Source organism: Cryptomeria japonica, chromosome 11 (assembly GCF_030272615.1).
Source record: "Cryptomeria japonica chromosome 11, Sugi_1.0, whole genome shotgun sequence".
In the NCBI taxonomy this organism is placed as follows: domain Eukaryota; kingdom Viridiplantae; phylum Streptophyta; class Pinopsida; order Cupressales; family Cupressaceae; genus Cryptomeria; species Cryptomeria japonica.
In genome coordinates, this window is record NC_081415.1 from 642,528,331 (window position 1) to 642,538,237 (window position 9,907).

The following is a 9,907-nucleotide window of genomic DNA, read 5'->3' on the forward strand; positions in this document are numbered from 1 at the left end:
TATACAAGATGAACTCAGTTTGATCAAATTACATAGTGTTGAAGAGACTTACCAGTATGCCTTGAAGGCAGAAGAGAAGCTAAACAAAAGACATGAGCAGAGGAAGAGATGCAGAGGTGGAAGGTTTTCCAGAGGAAGATTTCGAGGAAGAGGATATACCGGAGGTAGAGGAACCTATGCAAATCATAACAAGGACAAAGAAGTGAGCAAAGAAGGTAATTCATATTGGAAAGATGATAGAAATTTCTACCGGAGGAGAGAACCGGATGGCTATCATAATGAGAATTTTGGAAGACAAGACATGAAAGTGTTTAGAGGAACTTGCTATAAGTGTGGAGGAGAAGGACATCATTCTTTCGAGTGTAAGAAGACATAGAATACCGGAAGAGAAACAATGGTGGAAGAAAACCCCATCGGATCGGATAATAAACCGTAAAAAGGAGAACTGATGATGATGAGGAGAGCTTTGTGTCATACCAGGAGAGATGAAGAGCCCTCACAGAGAAATAATTTGTTCAAGACCAGATGTAAGGTATCTGGTAAGTGCTGTAAAGTTGTTATTGATAGTGGTAGTTCAAATAATCTTGTTTCAGAAGAGATGGTGAATAAGTTGAATTTGGAAAGATTGAAGCACCCTAAGCCTTATTAGATAGAATGGATTCAGGATGAACATAAGTTGTTAGTAAGTGAGCAATGTTTGGTGAAATTGAAAATTAAGAATTATCATGATGAAGTATTGTGTGATATTATGCCTATGGATATTTGTCATCTTTTGTTGGGTATACCTTGACATTTTGATAGACAGGCAATACATGATGGGAGGAAGAATACATACACTATTGTGGCCAATGGTATGAAGCAAATATTGTTGCCCTTGGAGGAACCTTTGAAGAGTGAAGTCTGTACGAATGCTATAATCTGTTTGGTGGATGGAAGTAAATTCCTGGATGGATTGAGACATGAGAATGTGTGGTTTGTCTTAGTTCCTAAGAAGACTGAGAATTCGGAGCATGAAGAAGAACAATTGAAAGAAATAAAAGATTTCTTGACAGAATATGAAGACATCATTTCAGATAATGTGTCTGATGGATTGCCACCTGTGAGAAGTATCAGTCATTGCATGGACCTAGTTCCCGGAGCTAGTTTGCCTAACAAAGCTCCACACTAGATGACACCGACAGTGAATGAAGAGCTAAATAGACAAGTGTAGGAGCTGTTGAAGAAGGGTTTGATCAGAGAAAGTCCGAGCCCTTGTGCAATACCAACAATATTAGCACCTAAGAAGAATGGAGAGTGGAGAATGTGTACCGATTCTAGAGAAATAAACAAGATCACAGTGAAATACCAGTTTCTTTTGCCTAGGATGGATGACATAATGGATTGTTTGAGCGGAGCCAAATACTTTGCAAAGAAAGACTTGAAGAGTGGATATCATCAAATTAGGATCAAAGAAGGAGATGAGTGGAAGACATCATTCAAGATAAATGAAGGGTTGTATGAATGGTTAGTGATGCCTTTTGGGTTAACTAATGCACCGAGTACTTTCATGAGGTTGATGAATGAGGTATTGAAGAAATTCTTGGGTAAGTTTGTTATTGTATATTTGGACGACATTCTGATTTTCAGTAAAACAAAAAAGGAGCATTTGTTGCATTTGAGACAAGTTTTGCAAAGGTTGAGGGAAGAAAAGTTGCTGATAAATCTTAAGAAGTGTACTTTCATGAAAGACGAATTAGTCTATTTGGGGTTTGTGATATCTGAGGATGGTTTGAAGATGGACCTTGAGAAAGTAAAAACAATTGTTGAGTGGCCTACACCGGAAAGCAATAGAGAGGTAAGATCATTTCATGGATTGGCTAGTTTCTACCAAAAGTTCATCATAAATTTCAATTCAGTTTGTAAGTTTATGACTAAGACCATGAGGGGAGATCAAAAGAAATTCAAGTGGACCACTGTAGCAAACACAAGTTTTGAACTGTTGAAACGGAAAGTGACTGAGCAACCTGTGTTAGCTTTACCAAATTTCAATAAAGTATTTCAAGTGGATTGTGATGCAAGTGGAACAACAATAGGAGCAGTTTTGAGTCAGGAAGGGAGAGTAGTAGCTTATTTCAGTGAGAAATTAAATGATGCCCGAAGGAGATATTCAGTGTATGATCAAGAATTTTATGCCATAGTTCAAGCCTTAAAGAAGTGGAGACATTACCTGTTGCCTAAGGAGTTTTTGTTGTATACGAATCATCAAACCTTGCAGTATTTGAGTAGTCAGAGTAAGTTGAATCAGAGACATATAAGATGGGTAGAATTTTTGCAGAGTTACACCTTTGTGTTGAAGCATAGAAGTGGGAAATCTAATAAAGTTGTTGATGCATTGAATAGGAGAAGGAATTTGCTGATAGAGATGAGAGTGACAGTATTAGGATTTGAGGAATTGAATACCTTGTATGATGATGACCCGGATTTTTTAGAACCTTGGAGAGCATATAGAGAACTAGTTATGATAGATAGAAGCAAGTGGCTAGATTACTTAATTCAGGATGAGATGATATTCAGAGGAATACAATTGTGCATACCTAAGAGTTCTATGAGGGAGAATTTGATAAAGGAGAAACACAGTGGAGTATTAGCCAGACATTTTGGTATTGACAAAATAGTAGCATTGGTGAGTGAGCATTACTTTTGGCCCCATATTCATAAGGATGTTAGGAAATATGTGCAAAGTTGTAGTGTTTGTCAGGTTTCAAAGGGTAGTATTCAAAATGTGGGAGTGTATAAACCTTTGATAGTACCAGTAAGACCTTGTGAGAATATAAGCATGGATTCCATTCTATACTTGGATTGCCTAAAATACCAAGAGGGAATGATTCTATATTTGTGGTAGTAGATAGATTCTCGAAGATGGCTCATTTCATACCTTTTAAGAAGACATCAAATGCATTACATATAGCAGACCTATTTTTCAAGGAAGTAGTGATATTGCATGGATTACCTAAGAGCATAGTTTCAGACAGAGACACTAAGTTTGTTGGCTATTTTTGGAGAACACTTTGGAGGAAGATGAAGACAGATTTGAAGTTCAGTTCTACTTTTCATCCATAGATTGATGGACAGATAGAAGTAGTTAACCGGAGCTTTGGAAATTTGTTGATATGTTTAGTTGGAGATAAAACCAGAAGTTGAGATTTGATTCTTGCACAAGCAGAGTTTGCCTACAATAATTTGGTAAACAGGATTATCAGAAGAACACCTTTTGAGATTTTTACCGGAGTACATCCTAGAGGTATATCAGAATTAAGAGATATTAGCAATGAAGACCAGAGAAGTTCAGAAGCAGAAGAATTTCCAAATTACATGAAGGACTTACATATTCAAGTTAAGCTACATCTGGAGGACATGAACAACAAGTATAAGGAGAAGGTAGATGAGAAGAGGAGACATAAAGAATTTGAATTTGGCGATGAAGTGATGGTGTATCTAAGAAAAGAAAGATTCTTGGTTAGAACTTATAACAAGTTGCATATGAGAAAGTTTGGACCTTGTTGGATCTTGAGAAAGTTCAGTTCTAGGAATGCATATGAAGTGGGATTACCAGATAGTCTAAGTATTTCACCCGTGTTTAACATTGCAGATCTTCATCGGTATCATGATCCAGGATTTAATGAGGACAATATTGCAGACTTGGAGAAACAGTTGCCCCGGAAGGAACCGGATCAGATTGAAGACATTTTGGATGGTAGGATTAGGCGTAGTACCCAGAGCAGTCAGTGTAAGGAGTGTTGTGAAGTGGAAGGACAAACCAGTTGAAGATTCATCTTGGATTTCTCAGGAAGAGGTAGACCGCCTTGGTTTTCCTCTGACCGCAACAAAGTGAGAGACTCACTTTTTTCAACAAACCCGAATGTCTGATGCAGGAGCATCCCCGGTTCATAGCAATCTTGCATCAACCAAAAAAATTTCCTTTTTGTTTTGCTTTTTGTTTGTAGTTTCAACATTTTTTTCTCCGTGTCCAAGATTTGAGCATAGAAGATAGATCTTAAGATTTAAGGTCCCAGTTGTGACATGTTCTATATTTTGAGCATGTTTTAGCAGGCCTGTGAGACGGTTTCTATAACCCGGTTGCTACTGGTTGGTTGTAATCGATTTTGATGATATAATTCAATCTATTTTGCATTGCCTCCACCATGTCCCTGTGTTTCCGTTGTGTTTACTCTTGCTGGCCGGTCTAGACTAATCTCTTTGAGGTCCCTCCTAGTCAATGATTGCTTCAAACATCAATATCACTTGAATTAATAGATGCATGTTATTTTTCAATGCATTTCAAAATCATTGAATTAATCTTTAAAGATTGATCAAGTAGAGAAACCCATGCTTGACAAGCTTTTAAAGGTGTTTGTCAATGCTACTAGTTTGTTATTGTAGGTCCAAACAATGGAGTTGATATATATATATATATATATATATATATATATATATATATATATATATAGAGAGAGAGAGAGAGAGAGAGAGAGAGAGAGAGAGAGGTGGGTGTGTGGTAGGGGCTCAAATTGAATTTATGAAAGTTAAAATTTACATGTTTAGATTTGTAGACATAAATATCATTTTTTGTATATATAGCAATATCCAAAACATTGAATGATAAATCTACTAGTCTAGAAGTAATTGTGTGACATGCACAAGGGTGAATCATCTATTCCAATCTATCACAATCAACAAGTTCATCAATCTAAAACTAAATACTTATATTTTATTTTCTTAATTTTTATAAATATTTATAAATGTATTTTTTGAAGAGATATCATGTTTATTCTAAAATATTTATATAAGAAAGTTTTATTTTCCCAATTAATATATAATTTTTTATATGTAACCCTTTTTTTTCGATAGATAATGGGTTGTATTCAATAATTTTATTTTATTAATTTCAAATAATTTTACACTCTCGATTCGGTGTGGGCACTGGTAGGAAAGAATCGAATAAAGAAAACCTCTGGTCTTGCCCAAAGAATGAAATTCCTGGATACAATACATAACTAATCCCCAAAGTGAGCATACATTACATGATTATGAGCTCATATATTACATAATTCCATAATTCATGGTTTGCCTACACCGGAAACCAAATTACAATCCAATACCTAATTGCAAAATTCCTAATTCCTTGTCTGCATACAGTCGATACTAGGTTACAATCCAATACTAGGCAATATCTTGACCAAGCCTTGATCGGTGAAGTTCTCTAAACAAATCAAGCCTGCAAGAGTCAGTCCTGAAAAGCCAATTTTCATATAGAGCTACATATATGTTCCTCTCTCAAAATGAACCTGCAAGAAACAATCCTGAAAAGCACCAACTTCATGGATATTGATTAGCAATATGTAATCTAAGTCACATCATAGATCATAAGCAACCTCATATTATATAACCTGCATAGGGAAGCAGAATCTCAGAAATATTTCAACTAGCCAGGAATCTTCTGAAACTAATTTAAAACGTAGACTATTGAGTTTGAGCTATGAGCTATAATCCAAGAACTTACTTCATAACACAAACAAAAGCAATGACAAAGGTCTATTAAAGATATCCTAGACCAAAATGCCATCAAATCCATTTTACCATTGTCATCTCACCCAAAAAATTGGATGCCCACAATTAATGAATCTATTACCGAAAACCGATCTCCATTGGAGAGGACATTCAAAAACAAGAAGTGTATATATGTGTGTGTGTGTGTGTGTGTGTGTGTGGGTGGTTATATATATACATACATACATATATATATATATATATATATATATATATATATATATACATATATATACATATATATATATATATATGTATGTATGTATGTATGTATACATATATATATATATATATATATATATGTATATATATATGTATATGTATATATATATGTATATGTATATATATATATATATGTATATGTATATGTATATACATATGTATATGTATATGTATATATAAATATATATACACACACACATATATATACATATACATATACACACATGTATATATATATATATATATATATATATATATATAGCATAAGACAAACCCCAAATCTGAGGAAGCAATACACAACTAGATCCCCGAAGTGAGCATACATTACATGATTATGAGCTCATATATTACACAATTCCATAATTCTTGGTTTGCCTATAGCCGAAACCAGATTACAATCCAATACCTAATTGCAAAATTCCTAATTCCTTGTCTACATACAGTCAATACTAGGTTACAATCCAATACTGAGCAATATCTTGACCAAGCCTTGATCGGTGAAGTTCTCTAAACGAATCAAGCCTGCAAGAGTCAATCCTGAAAAAGCCAATTTTCATATAGAGCTACAGATATGTTCCTCGCTCAAAACGAACCTACAAGAAACAATCCTGAAAAGCACCAACATCATGGATATTGATTAGAAATATGTAATCTAAGTCACATCATAGATCATAAGCAACCTCATATTATATAACCAACATAGGGAAGTAGAAACTCAGAAATACTTTAACTAGCCAGGAATCTTCTGAAACTAATTTAAAACGTAGACTATTGAGTCTGAGCTATGAGCTATAATCCAAGAACTTACTTCATAACACAAACAAAAGCAACAACAAAGGTCTATTAAAGATATTTTGGACTAGAATTCCATCAAATCCCTTGTACCATTGTCATCTCACCCAAAAAAATTGGTGTAGACACCTAAAATTGTCCTGTCTAATTAAATAAATATTTTTAATTATTTAATTATTTTAAGCCTAATTCTTCTATTAATTAAATAAATCTTTATTTATTTAATTAATTCATTTACCCTCTTCTATCCTTATTTCTCATTTAAATAAATACTATTATTTATTTAAATTATCCTTTTCTAAATTAAATAAATACTTTTATTTATTTAATTGATCCCACTTCTTCTATTAATTAAATAAATCTTTATTTATTTAATTAATTCATTAGCCTTTTCTACTTACGACACATATCATTCATCTCTTAATTCCTACACAACCTACCCTCTTATTATTTTCTTATTTCCTCTACTTACCCTCTAATCTTAGCCGACCATTTATCTTTACACCTCTTAATCGTATCCCTCCATTTCCTACAATGTCTTTTATATAAGGAGATGCTTCTTTTATTATCAACCCTCAACTACGTATTATAAGCTCCTGAACTAGCAGTCAAGCTTTCATATGCGATCAAGCGTACTTGCAAGCACATTTCCATTCTTTGTTGAGCTCTTGTGCACATAAAATCTGAGAGCAAATATATCAAGCAAGATCAATGGAGATAGGAAGGATGGAGATTCAAACCCTAGTGGACATGTGATGGTATAATTTTTGTGATTTTGTTGACTTACATTGTCTTAGATAATCTTCATATGTTATGGTGGATCTTTGTTGTTGTGAGGCTAGGGTTTTGTGGTTGAATTCATTTAGTCTTTCAATATTGTTGTTTCCATTTTTACCATAAACATTTTGGCACGCCCGGTGGGACTCTTGTCCCTTTTACATTTAACATCTTGGTTGCAGATTTTATGCTTTTGAAGTTGCAGATCTATCATTTCCGACAATATTTTGACATTTTTGCGTCTGCATCTTCTGGAACCACGTTTTTGTTTTTCTGTCGCGTCTGTGACCTCTCGAATCGCGTATGTGTCTCCGACAATATTTTACATTTTTTTAAAATTGCAGAACCACATTTGTGTTCTCAAATCGCGTTTATGAACCTTTTAACCACGTCTGTGTTGTAGATTCATGTCTGTGTTTCGAAAGCGCGTATATGAGGTTTGAAGGCGTGTCTGTGTCTCAGAACCACGTCTGTGTGGGATTTAATTGCGTCTATGTTTGGTTCTTGCAATGTTTTGGTTTTTGTTTCAGTTTTTAGGGCTTCATTTCGTCATTTTGATTTCAGATCTGGTTTATTCGAGCTAATATCTTGTGATCTGGCTAACAAATTGGCGCAGTTTATCCTTGAAGCAACACGTCTTGTCAAAGGCCCCTATTTCACAAAGTCTTTTAGATCTAAAATTTACCTAACTTGTGTGCTTGCAGGAGGGGTATTATTGCAAAACTACTAACAAATCTTTGTTGTGGAATTTTGGCAAGGGTTTTCTTTTGAACTTCATTGTGTACATTGTTTTTCATAGACTAGCCAACACTTCATTTGGTGCACTAAAATTGAACCAGTGTCTTTTGTGTCTTGGGCAATAGGCTCTTTGTGTTAATCTTTAGAGGGCCCCCCTCCTTGTGTGGTCATTAGGACTACTAGTGAGGAGGGAACGACCCAAGTGGTAGCGAGGAAAACCCACCTCTTCCGAACCACTATAAATAACTGTATCCATGGTGAAAATAATGGGTAACGTATTCTGATTAGTTCATACTGACACTATGTCTCCCCATAAACCCGTTTGATCAAATTTATTTGATCAGTAGTAGAGCGTAACCCCTACCGGTTGGGAGCCTTTTGTATTTACAGAGCTGAAAGTGCCCCATGTATGGCCACACGAGCGGATGCCCTTACTAACATTTTTTTGTTTAAGAAAGTCAAAATCCTTCTAGTTGTGGGGGCAGGAGGTCGGACCTCTGGAGCGGCCCACACACATACGGTTCTTAGTAGAGATACAAAGTTCACCATGAGGAGTTTTCGTGGGGACTGGTGCTTGGTTGCCCCGAAGAAGTGAGTGTCGAGGGTGTAGCCAGTGGGGTCAAGCATCTAAGTATTCGCTTTGAATAGCGTAGCTTTGGGGGAAACCCCATGTGGGATCAACAACTATTGTCTTGGCCAACCATAAGAATTGTGCTTGTCTTCTTTTAAACATTCAAACATTCAAGATCAAACATCAAAACATTGTGTCTTTTGTGTCTTCAAGTGTATGCAAAACATTTTTACATCAAACAACACACTTTTCTTTGAGTCATTTTGAGTCCAAACACTTGCAAACATTGAGTTCTCATCAATATTGTGTCCTCTTGTCATGAAAAAACAATAAAAAAAATTCAGATATGGTCACAACAAACAACTTTACAAATTGGAAAAATTGCACTCAGATTCTGGAAACGCGTCTGTGTCTGATAGAAACACGACTGTGTCCTATAATCACATCTGTGTAGGACAAAAACGCGTCTGTGTTATCATAAGAAAAACTACATTCACAAAATTCTCAAAAACGCGTCTGTGAAGTGTCTAAACACGTCTGTGCTGGGTAACCGCGTCTGTGAAGTATACAGGCACGTCTATATTCAGTATTGAGAAAATTTACAGTCCAACAAACAAGAGCAATCAATTTCAGAATTCTTGAGCTTCCTAGGTTATTTCTTCGGGTTTTCATCTAGCATTCAACCTATCTTTGGGTCTCACAAAGTTCATCATTGCTTTACAACTTGCATTACATTCACATTTGTCTCTAAAGAGGGGGGGGGAGGGGGGGGGGGGGGGGAGGGGGGGGTGGGGGGGGGGAAGGTACAACAACATTTTGCTAAGTGGTCCCTCATCAAGGTCTATCACCTTTGGGTCTCATTTGGTCTTTCTTAGAGTCAAGGTCAACTTTCCTCATCAAGAGATCTATCATCTCTTTGGAAGCCACACCTACTCTACTACATACATGCTTGGTCTTACACTTTGGACATTGCAAGTACACCTCAGGTTCATTTACATTCCACCCAACTCTTGGTCTTCCATACTCTTTCAATTTTCATCTAGTCTCACATATCTTGGTCAAGACCTAGTTCATGGTTGAAACCCATTCCCAAAAATCTAGGAGGGAAGCTAAAAAGGGTCAAGAGTTTGCAAACATGAGTGGCTATGAGTACGACAACAATATCTTTTTCAATTCTGATCATACCACATTACCTGACATGGACATCTATAGAAACATTCA